We start from the raw sequence: 18,535 nt of genomic DNA, 5'->3' as shown, positions 1-18,535 counted from the left end.
GAGATTTTTATTTGAAATATAAATTTAATATCAGATAATCTTTATCTTATCAGCTCCTTGAAACCGAAACCTAATATCAACATGTGGGTGCAGTATGGAAAAGTATGTTAGTTCCTTTTTTTTTAATTTTGCCCATTTAAATTACTAGCATATTGAAATTGCCATTGCAAAGATCAGATTAAACACTCACAGTGAATGACGGTTGAAGTCAACGAGGGAGTTGATACTGATATTGAGCAACAAATCAACTGACCTGCTAGCTAGACAGTACGGTAACAGTAATGCACTTAAGAAGGTTGGAGAAAAGAATAACAGCCGAGAATTCACTTTGAGAAGGAAGACAGAACACTTGTTCCTACAGATTGACATAGATAAAGGTATTTTGTCTCTCACGTGCTTCTTAAAAGGAAAGAATTTCACTGTTGCGTAAATATTAATGACTCTGGGTGTGCTACTGAGCGGAATACTGCAGTGGATAATCCCATGAGCTGGGTAAGGACGTGGGGATTCAGTTTCCTATCGAACAGAAGGTGGTTTCCCGACATCGCTTAGGGCATTACTCAGGCGCCTTGCTTTTAAATGGAGGCAGCCAGTTCTTGTCCCACCTTTGTCCAGTTCCAGGCTGCGTTTTGTTTCCGATGACTTGTTTGTCAACGACACGTGATGTAGCTGTAAAAGATGTCGGACTATCATACCATCTCTGTTAAATACTAACAGTAAAATCAGGTGTCGGATCAGTCCCTAAATTGCAGGCCTACAAACGACATCTATCAGAAATCAAAATAAAAGATTTTTCAAAAAAACTAGCAAAACAAAGCTGGGATGAAGTGCGTAAGGAAACCGATGAGAACATGAAATTCTTTAAATTCTCCACATTACTTTCATTGATCTTTGAAAAGACATGTCCAAAAGTATAAATGTCTGTATCAACATCTCACAAAAACAGATGGATAACAGCAAATATTAGGAAGTCCTTCCAAACAATAAATACCTCTGCTCCATGGAAAAGAGTCGCAATGATCCAGAATTCTTAAATTTCTATCATAGATACAAAAGGATCTATATGAAGGTGCCGATTGCTGCAAAACAGACATTTAATGGCAAAAATAATATATAATGGAAAGAATTAAAGCAAAGCAGTCTGGGATGTTATATTAAAAAAAGGATACGTTGAGAGACAAAGAAATGCAGACTGGCATACTGCTAAAGGAGGGGGATAAGCTATTAAATGATTCACAACACTCAGCAAACCATGTAAACGAGCATTTTTCAAGTATTGCAGAGGAGCTACAGCAAAAATTCCCCAAAAGAAATACACTCCTGGAAATTGAAATAAGAACACCGTGAATTCATTGTCCCAGGAAGGGGAAACTTTATTGACACATTCCTGGGGTCAGATACATCACATGATCACACTGACAGAACCACAGGCACATAGACACAGGCAACAGAGCATGCACAATGTCGGCACTAGTACAGTGTATATCCACCTTTCGCAGCAATGCAGGCTGCTATTCTCCCATGGAGACGATCGTAGAGATGCTGGATGTAGTCCTGTGGAACGGCTTGCCATGCCATTTCCACCTGGCGCCTCAGTTGGACCAGCGTTCGTGCTGGACGTGCAGACCGCGTGAGACGACGCTTCATCCAGTCCCAAACATGCTCAATGGGGGACAGATCCGGAGATCCTGCTGGCCAGGGTAGTTGACTTACACCTTCTAGAGCACGTTGGGTGGCACGGGATACATGCGGACGTGCATTGTCCTGTTGGAACAGCAAGTTCCCTAGCCGGTCTAGGAATGGTAGAACGATGGGTTCGATGACGGTTTGGATGTACCGTGCACTATTCAGTGTCCCCTCGACGATCACCAGAGGTGTACGGCCAGTGTAGGAGATCGCTCCCCACACCATGATGCCGGGTGATGGCCCTGTGTGCCTCGGTCGTATGCAGTCCTGATTGTGGCGCTCACCTGCACGGCGCAAAACACGCATACGACCATCATTGGCACCAAGGCAGAAGCGACTGTCATCGCTGAAGACGACACGTCTCCATTCGTCCCTCCATTCACGCCTGTCGCGACACCACTGGAGGCGGGCTGCACGATGTTGGGGTGTGAGCGGAAGACGGCCTAACGGTGTGCGGGACAGTAGCCCAGCTTCATGGAGACGGTTGCGAATGGTCCTCGCCGATACCCCCGGAGCATCAGTGTCCGTAATTTGCTGGGAAGTGGCGGTGCGGTCCCCTACGGCACTGCGTAGGATCCTACGGTCTTGGCGTGCATCCGTGCGTCACTGCGGTCCGGTCCCAGGTCGATGGGCACGTGCACCTTCCGCCGACCACTGGCGACAACATCGATGTACTGTGGAGACCTCACGCCCCACGTGTTGAGCAATTCGGCGGTACGTCCATCCGGCCTCCCGCATGCCCACTATACGCCCTCGCTCAAAGTCCGTCAACTGCACATACGGTTCACGTCTACGGTGTCGCGGCATGCTACCAGTGTTAAAGACTGCGATGGAGCTCCGTATGCCACGGCAAACTGGCTGACACTGACGGCGGCGGTGCACAAATGCTGCGCAGCTAGTGCCATTCGACGGCCAACACCGCGGTTCCTGGTGTGTCCGCTGTGCCGTGCGTGTGATCATTGCTTGTACAGCCCTCTCGCAGTGTCCGGAGCAAGTATGGTGGGTCTGACACACCGGTGTCAATGTGTTCTTTTTTCCATTTCCAGGAGTGTATAACACGTGTAAATAAAGAAGCACTAAATACGATGGTGTTACGTCCAACCACAGAGAATGAAGTCAATAAAACTGTTCAAAAACTGAAACAATACAAATTCTTAGATGAAGGCTTAGATGAAGTAACGATGCGTATACTGAAACAATGCGTACAGATTGTACAAGGTCCTTTAACAAATATAATAAATGATTCCTTCACATCAGGAATATTTCCAGAGTAGTTAAAACAGTCAACAGTTATAACTCTGCTTAAAAAGGATAATGCGGAAGACATAGAAAATAACCGGCCCATTTCTCTGTTGTCACCGTTCTCATAAACAATAGCAGCAATTAAGAAATAATTAGCAAAATAAATACAATCTTTTAAGCGAATTACAGTATATCCTAGGATTAATGAAGCAACTTAAATCACTTAATAAAAGTAACTCTCTCGGTCCAGACTGTATACCAATTACTTTCCTTTCGGTGTATGCTGATGCATTAGCTCCGTACATGACAATCATATACAACCGTTCGCTCGACGAAAAATCGATACCCGAAGACTGGAAAGTTACACAGGTGACACCTATGTTCAAGAAAGTTAGTGGGAGTAATCCACTAAACTACAGGCCCATATCGTTAACGTCGATGTGCAGCACGATTTTGGAACATATATTGTGTTCGAACGTAATAAATTACCTCGAAGAAAACGGTCTATTGATACACAGTCAATATGGGTTTAGAAAACATCGTTCTTGTGGAACACAACTACTCTTTATTCACATAAAGTGCTGAATGTTATTAACAAGGGATTTCAGATCGATTCCGTATTTCTGGGTTTCCGGAAGTCTTTTAACACTGTACCACACAAGCGGCTCGTAGTGAAATTGCGTGCTTATGGAATATTGTCTCAGTAATGTGACTGGATCTATGATTATTTGTCAGAGATGTCACAGTTGGTTGTAATTGACGGAAAGTCATCGAGTAATACAGAAGTGATTTCTGCCGTTCCCCAAGGTAGTGTTATTGGCCCTTTGCTGTTCCGTATCTATATAAACGATTTGGGAGACATCCAGAGCAGCCGTCTTCGGTTGTTTGCAGGTGACGCTGTCGTTTATCGACTAATAAAGTCATCAGAAGATCAAAGCAAACTGCAAAACGATTTAGAAGAAATATCGGAATGGTGCGAAAAGTGGCAGTTGACCTTAAATAACGAAAAGTGTGAGGTCATTCACATGAGTGCTACAAGAAATGCGTTAAACGTCGGTTACACGATAAATCAGTCTAACCTAAAAGCCTTAAATTCAACTAAATACCTAGGTATTACAATTACGAACAATTTAAATTGGAAGGAATACTTGTAAAATGTTGTGGGGAAGGCTAACAAAGACTGCGTTTCACTGGCAGAACACTTAGAAAATGTAACAGACCTACTAAGGACACTGCCTACACTACGCTTGTTGAACCTCTTTTAGAATAACGTTGCACGGTATGGGATCCTTACCAGATAGGACTGACTGACAACATCGAAAAGAAATGTAGCACGTTTGGTATTATCGCGAAATGTGGGAGAGACTATCACAGACATGATGCAGGATTTGGGTTGGACATCATTAAAAGCAGGCAAAAACGAATACAAAAGTCTCACAAATGTAATTCGACAGCAAGTGCAAAATGGCTAAGCAGGGATGCCTAGAGGACAAATGTAAGGACGTAGAGGCTTATCTCACAAGGGGTAAGATAGATACTGCCTACAGGAAAATTAAAGAGACCTTTGGAGATAAGAGAACCACTTGTATGAACATCAAGAGCTCAGATGGAAACCCAGTTCTAAGCAAAGAAGGGAAAGCAGAAAGGTGGAAGGAGTATATAGAGTCTATACAAGGGCGATGTACTTGAGGACAATATTATGGAAATGGAAGAGGATGTATATGAAGATGAAGTGGGAGATACGATACTGCGTGAAGAGTTTGACAGAGCACTGAAAGACCTGAGTCGAAACAAGCCCCCCGGTTTAGACAACATTCCATTGGAACTACTGACGGCCTTGGGAGAGCCAGTCCTGACAAACTCTACCATCTGGTGAGCAAGATGTATGAAACAGGCGAAATACCCTCAGACGTCAAGAAGAATATAATAATTCCAATCCCAAAGAAAGCAGGTGTCGACAGATGTGAAAATTACAAAACAATCATTTTAGTAAGCCATAGCTGCAAAATACTAACACGAATTCTTTACAGACGAATGGAAAACTAGTAGAAGCCGACCTAGAGGGAGATCAGCTTGGATTCCGTAGGGAATACTGGAACACGTGAGGCAATACTGACTTTACGACTTATCTTAGAAGAAAGCTTAAGGAAAGACAAACCTACGTTTCTAGCATTTGTAGACTTAGAGAAAGCTTTTGACAATATTGACTGGAATACTCTCTTCCAAATTCTGAAGGCGACAGGGGTAAAATACAGGGAGCGAAAGGCTATTTACAATTTGTAGAGAAACCAGATGGCAGTTATAAGAGTCGAGGGACATGAAGGGAGGCAGTGGTTGGGAAGGGAGTGAGACAGGGCTGTAGTCTCTCCACAATGTTATTCAATCTGTATATTGAGCAATCAGTGAAGGAAACAAAAGAAAAATTCGGAGTAGGTATTAAAATCGATGGAGAAGAAATAAAAACTTTGAGGTTCGCCGATGACATTGTAATTCTGTCAGAGACAGCAAGGACTTGGAAGAGCAGTTGAACAGAATGGATAGTGTCTTGAAAGGAGGATATAAGATGAACATCAACAAAAGCAAAACGAGGATAATGGAATGTAGTCGAATTAAGTCGCCATTGCCATTGCCAGTTTCCATTTTATATCCTCTCTACTTCGACCATCATCAGTTACTTTGCTCCCCAAATAGCAAAACTCTTTACTACTTTAAGTGTCTCATTTCCTAATCTAATTCCCTCAACATCACCCGACTTAATTCGACTACATTCCATTACCCTCGTTTTGCTTTTGTTGATGTTCATCTTATATCCTCCTTTCAAGACACTATCCATTCCGTTCAACTGCTCTTCCAAGTCCTTGCTGTCTCTGACAGAATTACAATGTCATCGGCGAACCTCAAAGTTTTTATTTCTTCTCCATCGATTTTAATACCTACTCCGAATTTTTCTTTTCTTTCCTTCACTGATTGCTCAATATACAGATTGAATAACATTGTGGAGAGACTACAACCCTGTCTCACTCCCTTCCCAACCACTGCCTCCCTTTCATGACCCTCGACTTTAATAACTGCCATCTGGTTTCTCTACAAATTGTAAATAGCCTTTCGCTCCCTGTATTTTACCCCTGTCGCCTTCAGAATTTGGAAGAGAGTATTCCAGTCAATATAGTCAAAAGCTTTCTCTAAGTCTACAAATTCTAGAAACGTAGGTTTGCACTTCCTTAATCTAGCTTCTAAGGTATGTCGTAGGGTCAGTATTGCCTCACGTGTTCCAACATTTCTACGGAATCCAAATTGATCTTTCCTGAGTCGGCTTCTACTAGTTTTTCCATTCGTCTGTAAATAACTAGCGTTAGTATTTTGCAACTGTGACTTATTAAACTGATAGTTCGGTAATTTTCAAATCTGTCAACAACTGCTTTCTTTGGGATTGGAATTATTATATTCTTCTTGAAGTCTGAGGGTATTTCGCCTGTCTCATACATCTTGCTCATCAGATGGTAGAGCTTTGTCAGGACTGGCTCTCCCAAGGCCGTCAGTAGTTCCTCTGGGGGCCTTGTTTCGACTCAGATCTTTCAGTGCTCTGTCAAACTCTTCTCGCAGTATCGTATCTCCAATTGCATCTTCATCTACATCCTTTTCCATTTCCATAATATTCTCCTCAAATACATCGCCCTTGTATAGACCCTCTATATACTCCTTCCACCTTTCTGCTTTCCCTTCTTTGCTTAGAACTGGATTTCCATCCAAGCTCTTGATTTTCATACAAGAGGCTTTCTTATCTCCAAAAGTCTCTTTAATTTTCATGTAGGCAGTATCTATCTTACCCCTAGTGAGATAAGCCTCTACATCCTTACATTAGTCCTCTAGCCATTTTGCACTTCCTGTCGATCTCATTTTTGAGACGTCTGTATTCCTTTTTGCCTGCTTCGTTTACTGCATTTTTATATTTTCTCCTTTCTTCAATTAAGTTCAATATTTCTTCTGTTACCCAAGGATTTCTACTAGCCCTCGTCTTTTTACCTAATTGATACGCTCCTTCCTTCGCTACTTCATCCCTCAAAGCTACCCATTCTTCTTCTACTGTACTTCTTTCCCCCATTCCTGTCAATTGCTCCCTTATGCCCTCCCTGAAACTCTGTACAATCTCTGGTTCTTTTAGTTCATCCAGGTCCCATCTCCTTAAATTCCCACCTTCTTGTAATTTCTTCAGTTTTAATCTACAGTTCATAACCAATAGATTGAGGTCAGAGGCCACATCTGCCCCTGGAAATGTCTTACAATTTAAAACCTGGTTCCTAAATCTCTGTCTTACCATCATATAATCTATCTGAAACCTGTCAGTATCTCCAGGCTTCTTCCATGTATACAGCCTTCTTTTATGATTCTTGAACCAAGTGTTAGCTATGATTAAGTTGTGCGCTGTGCAAAATTCTACCAGGCGGCTTCCTCTTTCATTTCTTTTCCCCAGTACATATTCACCTACTACGTTTCCTTCTCTCCCTTTTCCTACTACCGAATTCCAGTCACCCATGACTATTAAATTTTCGTCACCCTTCACTATCTGAATAATTTCTTTTATTTCATCATACATTTCTTCAATTTCTTCGTCATCTGCAGAGCTAGTTGGCATATAAATTTGTACTACTGTAGTAGGTGTGGGCTTCGTATCTAACTTGGCCACAATAATGTGTTCACTATGCTGTTTGTAGTAGCTTACCCGCATTCCTATTTTCCTATTCATTATTAAACCTACTCCTGCATTACCCCTATTTGATTTTGTGTTTATAACCCTGTAGTCACCTGACCAGAAGTCTTGTTCCTCCCGCCACCGCACATCACTAATTTCCACTATATCTAACTTTAACCTATCCATTTCCCTTTTTAAATTTTCTAACCTACCTGCCCGATTAAGGGATCTGACATTCCACGCTCCGATCCGTAGAACGCCAGTTTTCTTTCTCCTGATAACGACATCCACTTGAGTAGTCCCCGCCCGGAGATCCGAATGTGGGACTATTTTACCTCCGGAATATTTTACCCAAGAGGACGCCATCATCATTTAATCATACAGTAAAGCTGCATGCCCTCGGGAAAGATTACGGCCGTAGTTTCCCCTTGCTTTCAGCCGTTCGCAGTACCAGCACAGCAAGGCCGTTTTGGCTATTGTTACAAGGCCATATCACTCAATCATCCAGAATGTTGCCCCTGCAACTACTGAAAAGGCTCCTGCCCCTGTTCAGGAACCACACGTTTGTCTGGACTCTCAACAGATACCCCTCCGTTGTGGTTGCACCTACGGTACGGCTATCTGTATCGCTGAGGCACGCAAGCCTCCCCACCAACAGCAAGGTCCATAAATCCTATATCCTTGTAAAAAGAGATCTTCAGATAAATAAAACTACAACACCAACTACTGATACTACTACTAGTACTACTACTACTACTACTATGCCAAATCAAATTTTCCTTATTCTACTTATTTTTTCTTCACATTGTGAGAAAAACCCATATAGAAAATTCTTGAAAAAGTGTGAAAAGGAAAATACGGGATTGGCAGCAATAATAATATTTTGTTAGCGTCCTACTGTATCTGAACTTTTTGGCACATTTTCACTTACACTGAGGTGGCAAATGCCATGGGACAGCGTTATGCAAATATGCAGCTAGCGGCAGTGTCAATTACACAAGATGTAGGAGAACGGATTTGTACTCGGGCGATTCATGTGAAAACATTGTAAGTTTTCTATAAAATTCTGTGTATTTTTGAAAAAAACTGACAGACTGATATCGAAATCCTTCTCCTTATGTAACATGTACTGCAGATACCGTATTCAGTTGGTGAGCTAAGCTGACAGTTGGTTGGCCCTGTGTTGCGCATGTGAACAGTGTCGTAAAATAAAAGTTTAAAATTTATGAAATGCAAAATTTTGGAATAAAGAGAATGAATCTGATTACCTTCCAAAAGGAACTAATTGCGTGCTCAATGAAAACACCGTAACTAAAACTCAGTATTGAAGAACATTAGGAACGATTAAACATATTCACAAAAATAAATACTGCTCGACTTGGAAGAAAATTACTGTTTGAAGTTAGGAACCTGTTTATCGAAAATTAATGTACTAGTTAGCACAACACCGGACAAAAATGACTGGATACTGTTTGTTGAGGAATGCAGGGTGAGATATGCCCTGAAATAAAACTAACTTAGCTATTCCACAGCATGTGATTTTTCGCTTGGAGTACTGATGTTATCACAAGCAAAAAACATCAGCAGATGCCACATCAAAACATAAATAATCTACCGTATTTTTTTAGTCAGAGGCAATTTGTTACTGCATGTGGAGTAAGGTGGAATGCACACACGGTGAAATTCAAAACATTACTATAAATCATTGAGGTGAGTTTCACTTTAAGGACAATTGTTTCTGAGAATTCGAACATTGATTATTGAGAAAAAGATTGCACAACACAAGGACACTCTAACAATTACAAAACTCCTCCTCTACAAAAATTACAAACATAATTTTAAATTTCTTCCAAAATCTTCATCGGTATAGGAACAAGAAAGTATTATACATCTGTCCTTTTTATCTTCATAATATTCTACATAGCTTCCTAGAAATACACAGCAAACAGACCTCGTTCTTTGAAAAACTGCAGGCTACTATGCTTCAAATAAGAAACTCTCAGGACAGCACAATTGACTGACTAACAAGTCAAGCATAGAAGAACCTAAACACAGGACCAAGGATCTCATTAGCTACTCCTGCAACGTGCTCATTCATCTCTGTTCCAGTAAAGTAAAGGTGAGCTATTTAAAATAGTAGGAAACGTGTGAGAGCCTCGCATTATCCCCTCCACACCCGCAGAAAAAATTTTCATACAGATTGCCTTATCTGTGGTAAGGCAAGGAAAATAACATTTAAAAACTTTGCCAGCAACTGAGTACACTAAGTTACAATTATAAATAACGTTATAAGTATTAGGATTAAAGTTATGAAACGTAAAAAGAATGTTCTGCACATGAAGATTGTCTTTAGACTGGGAGGAAGTCCACACTGTTTGCAGAATTCTGTAGATTAGAGGTAAATGTTGAATCACACAAAACCAGCGAAGATGTGCTTGACTGTCTCATATCATTAATCTTGAGACTAGTATGTGACTACAATTGAAGGTAATGTTGCATCTCTTTGCAACAACAAAGGTACTCTTAATGTCTCTTGTTATTAATCACATGGCTGAGAAAAGAAATGCAGTTGCACAATCTTGACACAAGTACAGCCAGCGATGAGGTCGCTGATAGTATAGTACTGAACCCACAGCTGAGCAATGCCTCGGCCGGCAGCTGTGGTCGTGCGGTTCTAGGCGCGCAGTCCGGAACCGCGGGACTGCTACGGTCGCAGGTTAGAATCCTGCCTCGGGCATGGATGTATGTGATGTCCTTAGGTTAGTTAGGTTTAAGTAGTTTTAAGTTCTAAGGGACTGATGACCTATGATGTTAAGTCCCATAGTGCTCAGAGCGTTTTGAACTAATTGAGCAATCACGAGGAATATGAGGAATGATTCAGGCTTAGGGGCAGCCAATAAGAGAATGCGATGTCCATCACAGACTGCACTCTGAATATTGGCAGTACTTGTAGAATTAAATACGCGCAGACTCGGGGACGTGGTGTCCATTGACAACTCATATGTCCAGTTGAAGTCTTGTCCATGTACTCAGTGCTCCTATTGCTTTTAAGTGTGTGCAAAAATTATGAACATTCATCGTAACTTGATTGAATCTGTGATTTACTTTACAAAGACGCTATGTAAACTGTCTCTCTAAGCAACAACATTATTCCTAGCAAATATTTGAAATATTAAAAGAGCAATGCTTAAAAACATAAGTTCAAGCCTATGTACAGAATATGATTATTTGTAAATTACGATAGACAGTGTGATCGGAAAACATCTGCATACACTTGACTGATACGAAGTAAAGTTAACAAAAAGAGCAAATTACAGAACGTCTTCATCTTCTAATGCTGACAAATGACCATGAAAATCAACAGTGTGTACACAGTAATAGACCTTATATTAAGGAAAATTACCAAATAAAAGACACAGAGTGCCATTTAAAAAAGTCATACCACTGTTCATATCTTTGTAAAAATCAAAGCTACAACGAAGGCAATCATACTGATTGATGTCTCCCTGACTGCCAAAGAACATTTGCTTGAAACATTTTGTAATTTTCATCTGAACAAACATTTATTTGGGGTGGTCAATATAAATGGGACATATACATATATGCAAGATATCAGCGTTATCACAAATACAACAAAGAAGTTAGTGTCAAAAGGTAGGTTGATGGACGAATTATTGTTGTACAATGGATGAATTCAGAAGAGCCAAAAACTGTGTTAAGCAATATCGTGTTATGCCACAAAATTATATACTTTTCATAAGTGCTACAACGCAAAAAAGCACTAAGGATTAATAGCATATTGTTTACTAAGATACACAGTTTAACAAAAATACATCTATACTTTGATTAATGATCTTGTCATTCAGGCCTTCTACAGCCTATTTAATATTATCATACAAACTTGTCATTCAACATATATGCAACTATCTCTTAAATGTGTAATATATTAAAAATAGCCAACATCGCTTTCATATATAATTTAACCTAAAGACAAAAAGAGCTGTATTGTTAGTTATGCAAGACAAAGATACATATCTCAGCAGTATAAGACTCTTGTATGTTGTATGCAGTAAAAGCAGAAAGAAGCACGAAACATTATGGACATAAATATGTCAGAAATGTATGCCATATCAATTTTACGAGATAACTCAGAAAGCATCACAAAAATAACTGTTTCCTCTTGCCATTATAGTTTTATTTACCACTTAAGATTTCTGCTGTGCCAGTAACCATGCAACTCTTCATCAGCTTCCTTTTACTGCACGTATTGAGTCAGTGAGAAAGCTGGAAGTGAATTCCTTAGCCCTCTGAAAACTGAACCTAAGTGCAAGCAGATCAGTTGTTTCCAAAATTCTTATGGTGTAAAAACTCTTTCATCCTTAGATCGTACGTGTTGGTACTGGAATGTAAGGTTGGCCCTGGAATCGAGAAAGTACACTTAATTTCCACATGACAGTATTTGCTACCAGTTTTGTGTTCTGCCGTTTCATCTCAACACTGCAGATTGTGCGATCATTGAAGTGATTGAAACATGTATCAATTCCTGAGTTAAAGCAAAGTTTGGCCATATATGTAGATGACATTCTCTTAGCTCCCCACTTGGGAGGAACATTGTCAGTTACTAAGGGAAGTACTGAGTGCAATACAAAAAGGAGAAATGCTAAGACAAATATTGTCAGTTCCATCGCTACCATCAAAGTTATCGTCACCCACTAAGCAGTGCCTGAAAGAGCAGGCGAGCAGAAGGCGAGGCCGATGGCTGTAGATGAACCTGCAGCTGTGCTAGTCTGTGCACCTTAACCCATGTTCAGCAGATCTTGTGCGTATCAGATCCTCAAGTACCCGACCCTTGGGCAAGTGGCATTAGAGCCACATAGTGCACTGTGTGCACTGAAGTCCTACAAAAGGACAATGGGGTGTGGTGGTTCATCAAGAAGAAGATTGTGGACTCCACTCTCAAGAGCCTCATTGGGCTGTAGTACACATTACACACTGTGATATCAACATGGCCCACTATCCGAACAGCAACCGCTTGTAGTGTTGTTGTTAAGAGAATAGGTGAGGAGTGAAAAGTGTCCCTCATGAAGACTGCAGTCTCACGTTTTTCCCTGTCACCAATAATGTTGTCTTTTTTGTATATGTGATATCCTCCAAGAACAGGTGTGTCAGTCTTCCTAAACTGCGTCCCTTTGAGACACAGACAAAACAGTCTCTTCTATACAAGGAGTCTTAATTCCTCCAGATGTGTTCTGTATCCATTTATATTCAGTTGGATTTCAACAATGTGGTCTTGATTTACCCCTGTCCTTGCACCGGGTTCTGAGATGGAGAGGCGCTGGTAGAGTGAGGCGGGGTGGAAGAGCTGACTAGGTCTGGTGATAAGACATCAAAATCCATGACTTCCTTATCATATGTCAGGTGTGCCAGAATGGAGTCTGATGGCACTCAGGTCATCGTTCGAACGAAATGCTCAGATCCTTTCCATTCCCCATTTCGCAGCAGGGATAAGGCCAAAAGGGGGCCGTGAGAGCCACTTTCCTTTGATGAAAGTGGTCACTGAGAGACTCTCTGTTTTTGGGGTGCCTTCAGGCTGTAAACTATGAAAGCATTACTGGTCCCTTCTGTCGTAGTTGCCTGGATCACTATGTCTTTAATTTTGCTTTACCACATGCAGGGCAAGGACAGGTGCTGCTGGTGGATAATGGTACACTGGACATCATCTGTGTCGAAGCGCCGACCTTAGGAACAGTTTTCTGCTCCAAGAAAGCATGAGAAGTCCCAAAGACAGGGGCTTTCATTGCCTGCTTTGTGACTTCTGCACAGTGAATCCGCTTGGTCACTCTGATCATGCGTTCCTCTGCTGAAATAGGGTAGTATTGGCTACAGTGATTGGGTGGCTCCCAGAGCAGTCAATGTAGACTGCTGGAGACGGAGAGTCAGCCTTTCCAAACTTCCCACAGGTCACTTCGCCTCTGCAACTCAGCGTTGTATGGCCATATCGCTGGCATTTGGAGTAACGCATACGGTGGGGTACAAAGGGCCTAACCCTATGTAGGAGGAGACCTGCAATGACGTGTTCCAGTAAGGTCGGAAAATGAAGGTCACAATGAAAGTGGGAGTCTTCTCAATTTCTCTATTGCTCTTAAGTGCCCTTTGCTCCACATCTGTTACACCTGTGGTGCCCATTCTTGTTTGAGTTCGGCTACGTCTATGTCCATAACATCACAACAGGTTACCAATCCTTTACTGGAGTTAATGGAATTATGCAACTCAACAGTGATGTTGTATTCACCTAATTTTTGTGACTTCTTAGATAGTTGCACCTGCTTTGTCCATTGAGTCTCGACCGCAAAGAACCATTTCGCAACCGCTTAATAGACTTTAGCGTATCAGAAAGCCTTTCCAAGTCTTTATGGATATAGCTGGAGGACACTTTTTCAGACATCCTTGCTCTTGATCACCACAAAAACGTTCTCATTTATGACTCCTTGAATCCCATTACTGACAGAAAGTTGATTATAAGGAGGCCTAGCCTCCCTCATTCTCTTTCATGAATTGAAGTGAATATTCCCAGGCAGTACACTCTTCCTGCTGGGAGTAGAAGATTTCGGGCGTTCTATCTTGATCCCATCAGCAGCTAGGGGAATAAGGTCCACTCAGACAGTGCTCCGTGTGTATGTGTAAGCCTTATATGACTGAGGTGTGGCAGGCTACCCACAGGTTTCCCGCTAAGGACTGTTCCACCCCAAAAGCCATGCATCTCATCAGCGCTCAGCACACCTTAAGACTGTTTTTTTTTTACTTTTTTCTTTTATAGAGGTTTATTCCATCCTCGCAATTCGGGCGGTCAAGTCACGATCCCTGTTCCTGTGACACACAACATTCCACTGCTGCACTGCACGGTGGTCGCCCGAGCATGCCCCGAGCTTACGGTGACAGAGGACTGGCGGCGGCCCTTACTCAGCAAAGAAATGCTGAGTCCCCGAGGGCACGAATTATCATGGCTTATCCAGTATGAATATATTGTAAATTAGCCTAGTTAAATTATATTTAACTAGTAATACAGAAGCAAAACAGATTAGCAGGGAGTACTGAAGAAATTATTGACTGAAGTGTGTAGAGAGAAGTAACTGCTGGACCCCCTTACTATTGGAAGAAATAATGTTGGAGCTCCCAATAAAATAAAGAGGAGGAAATTAAAACTGGCAGTTTTTCGTTAGTAGTTCTCTAAGTTAGAGTGGTATTCAGTTTGTTATATGTGTCAAATTATTGCAAGAGGAAATGATGTAAAAATGCATCATATTTAGCCCATTGGCATTACAGTATTACTGACCTGCTAGAGCTGTAGATAGAAACTATTAGATGCTTAGTAGCCCAGGCTGCGTGGTAAGCAGACCCTGAACTGCTAATATTTTAATCAAAAATAGCACTGCAGTGATTTTAAGGGAGACTGTACATTTAGAAGTAACGTAATCCATATGCTCTCAGGAAAAAGTAAGTGACGTAACATTAAAAATTAATATGCTTACTGCTGAGTGGTTCTGATTCCAATGGTATCATACAATGGCCATCAATGAAAGATAGCTTGTAAATGCCTGTTTTATATCGAAGGTGGACATTAAGTTTTATTCCTGTATACAGATGAAGTTTAACTACATTGAACGCTCGGAATAGCCACTCGGTTTAGGGTGCCATGGCATGGTTCGCGCGGCCTCACCCGTCGGAGTTTCGAGTCCTCCCTCGGGCATGGGTGTGTGTCTTGTCCTTAGGTTAGTTTAAGTTAGATTAAGCACTGTGTAAGTCTAGAAATCGATGACCTCAGCAGTTTGGTCCCATAGGTACTTACCACCAAATTTACAAATTTAACTACTTTCCCATCAACTTATGAAGTTAAACGTTTTGAATACATGTACTCTAAAACAGCACTGGGAGCTCTAATGTAATTAATAATATGACACTTCATATTAGTTTGGTTATGCATAGGAAGTAAATGAGAGGATGAACACTACTATAGAGAAAAGGATGACCTTTGACTTGATGAAAATACAAATGTCCAGTCATCAGTCTAACACATACCATTTTAAAAAGCAAATAATTTTAAGGAGATGTCATTCGGCTGGCCAGCCAGTAGACCCAGAAGAAGGCCACTGCAACTGTTGTCGGAACATTAGTTTTTCTCCAGCAGCAGTAGCTTTATACATTGTGACGCTATACCATACCCAGAGAACTTTTATGTTGAAATAAATTCACAAAATGCACCAATGGTGTAACTTATGTCACTTATGTCAGTGAAAGACTACATAATCCTATAATTTATGTCTAGTCAATTCAACTAGCGAAAATGAAACAAAGATGACTGCGTATTCGACATATGTTGTTAATTTAAGTATGGAGTCTCTCATATGTTGGCAGGAGTTTGTGGTATTCACGATAATCTTTATAAACACTGAAATGTTCTACTGAGCGACATCAGGCAAGTACAAATATGTGTCATGATTTTGTATTATACATTTAAAATTAACTGTTGTATTTAGAAGCGTAAGTTTGTTTGTTCTGTGATCGAGTCCAGACAAGGCGTTTCTGTGCTATGCTAACAACGCAGCAGTGGATATATCTGGTGTTGTTGGGGTCTAACGAACGGTCAGCAGGTGTCAACCGAGCTGGAAGATATTGTTGAGACCAATATATATATATATGTGTGTGCGTGTGTGTAATTTAAAATTGTATATTGATTTCCATATTTTGAATTCTATTAACCTGAAGAGAAGTAATATGTCTGCTGACGTTTGGCCACCCTTAAACCTCCCTTATGCAGAGGAGGAAAAAGCAATAACGAATATCTTCGCGGTAAATGATAACAGCCAAACAGTTGCAGGATAAAGATTTATTAAAATCCTTGACCACGGTTTCGGTATATCTAAATGTATCTTCATCAGAAGTAAAATACACTAAAATCAAATCCTGCGGTGGAGATACATAAAACAATCGTGCCAAAGGCGTCGTCAGTAGTTAAAATCTCATCTCCATTTATACAACATAATTATCGGGCAGAGGATCGATGGAAACACAGTATAGCATCAGTGCTTCACCTGTAAGCCTTCTGATGAAGGTATATTCAGATATAGCGAAACCGTGGTCAAGGATTTTAATAAATTTTTATCCTGCAACTGTTTAGCTGTTATCATTTACCGTGAAGAATTTCGGCACTTGCTGTTTCAGCCATGTTTAAAATCATGAAATAACGAAAATAATAATTTCTTTGCTGTATTACCCACACATCCTTTGTTGTCAGACATTTCCCACAAACCAAAGTCCCAACACCTCAAAGTATCCCCGTGGCGCGCTGCCGGTATCTAATTCAGGAAACTTCACCTCCATTATACCTCACATTACTCCATATACTTTCCAACTACATTTTCAACAACCTCTCGCTCAGCGACTACGGCATAATATGCATCATATCAGCTATAACCTACTATAAACGTCTCATTAAAATGGAAATCTCTTGCATTACTGGAACCTTACACACCTAATTTTCACATCCGCACTTTACTCATAAATTTCTTTTCTTATATTTCGCACAACATCTTTCTCCGATCTTTTTATCCGAGTCAATCCCTACAACTACCATAAGTCCCCATCATTCTGAATGGCTTATTAAATAAGTGGATGAAACTGCATTATTAAAAAACACAGCAACATCAAATAATAAAACAGTTTATGGCCTACAAAAACCAGATTTTAATGGGAGCTAATGAATTTGAAAAGTTTTGTCTTCGCTGACATCTCATTTGCACATATCCTGAAGATTCAACCTGCTTACAGTAGGTTTGATTCCTTGCCAAATGGAACAAGAGTCTTTTAAATTCAGACTAATATTTTGTTTTTTGCTATCTGTCGCTGTAAATATAGAGCAATCAAACTTTGTCGAACTATTGTCGAAGGCCAGTTTTTGTATTCAGAGCAAAACGTCCACACCTGATAGCGAGCACCTCCGTACATGCTATGCAGATAAAAAAAATGTAAAAAGTTTGCTTACAGACACGTGAGGACTTTAGAATAAAATTCTGTGGGGAAATTCACACTACCGAGGAGTCGAGCGCGGAAATAGTAAATGACAGAATAGCATTTTTTACTGTTATCAGGAAGTGCAACTCTTCACAAAAAAGCAAACAAGAACAATCTACGTTATGTTAGCGTGATGTTGCGATTACCTTGTATTTCGACCGTATTGGCAGCACAACCCTCACATTCGTTTCCGCCGTATGTTATTTTAAAATTTAACGGATATCGAGTTATCGTCGCAAATTAATTTCTGTCTGGTTCTTACAGCGCTCTCCTCCGTAGCCGTGATCTCTGGAATAACTATTAAGAACACGGGAACAGATAGCTGGTTAGCTGGAGATGGATAAATGGACGGACGATTGACCTTATCGCTCTAGTGTCCGTCGGTAAAAAGAAAAATATAAGTAAGAGCATTATTGACGTATGAAAAAGGAAGTGCTCTAAAGCACAAAAGAGAGAAAAGGTCATTTATGTTATGACGACTGTCAGTTTACCAGTCCCCCAACAGCAGAATGTTGATTCGAGGGCCGCCAATTCGCAATAGAAAAAAAATCTTTCAGTGTGATGAACATAAATTTGGGATTATAACCAAACATATATTTCTGTGACCTACAGCTGGCGTTCGTACGTAATTTGCGTCGTATGATATGTTTTCACTGAGATATTCTTGTTACTGTAGTGTTTCATTTCGATTAAATTGTTATCTCAATGAAAGTGTGCCAACGCTGGAGATAAGGTGGAGGTAGACACGTAACTGCAGACCTAAGTATGTACTATTGTCGCTATTATGATTATCTAGAAGAAGTTCAAGCCATGCCTCGTTGCAAGCAGGGAGTGCCTTACCGGCAAAGA

Source organism: Schistocerca gregaria, chromosome 1 (genome assembly GCF_023897955.1).
Source record: "Schistocerca gregaria isolate iqSchGreg1 chromosome 1, iqSchGreg1.2, whole genome shotgun sequence".
NCBI classification, from domain to species: Eukaryota; Metazoa; Arthropoda; class Insecta; order Orthoptera; family Acrididae; genus Schistocerca; species Schistocerca gregaria.
The sequence above is the reverse complement of the archived record's forward strand: the minus strand, read 5'-3'. Positions refer to the sequence as shown.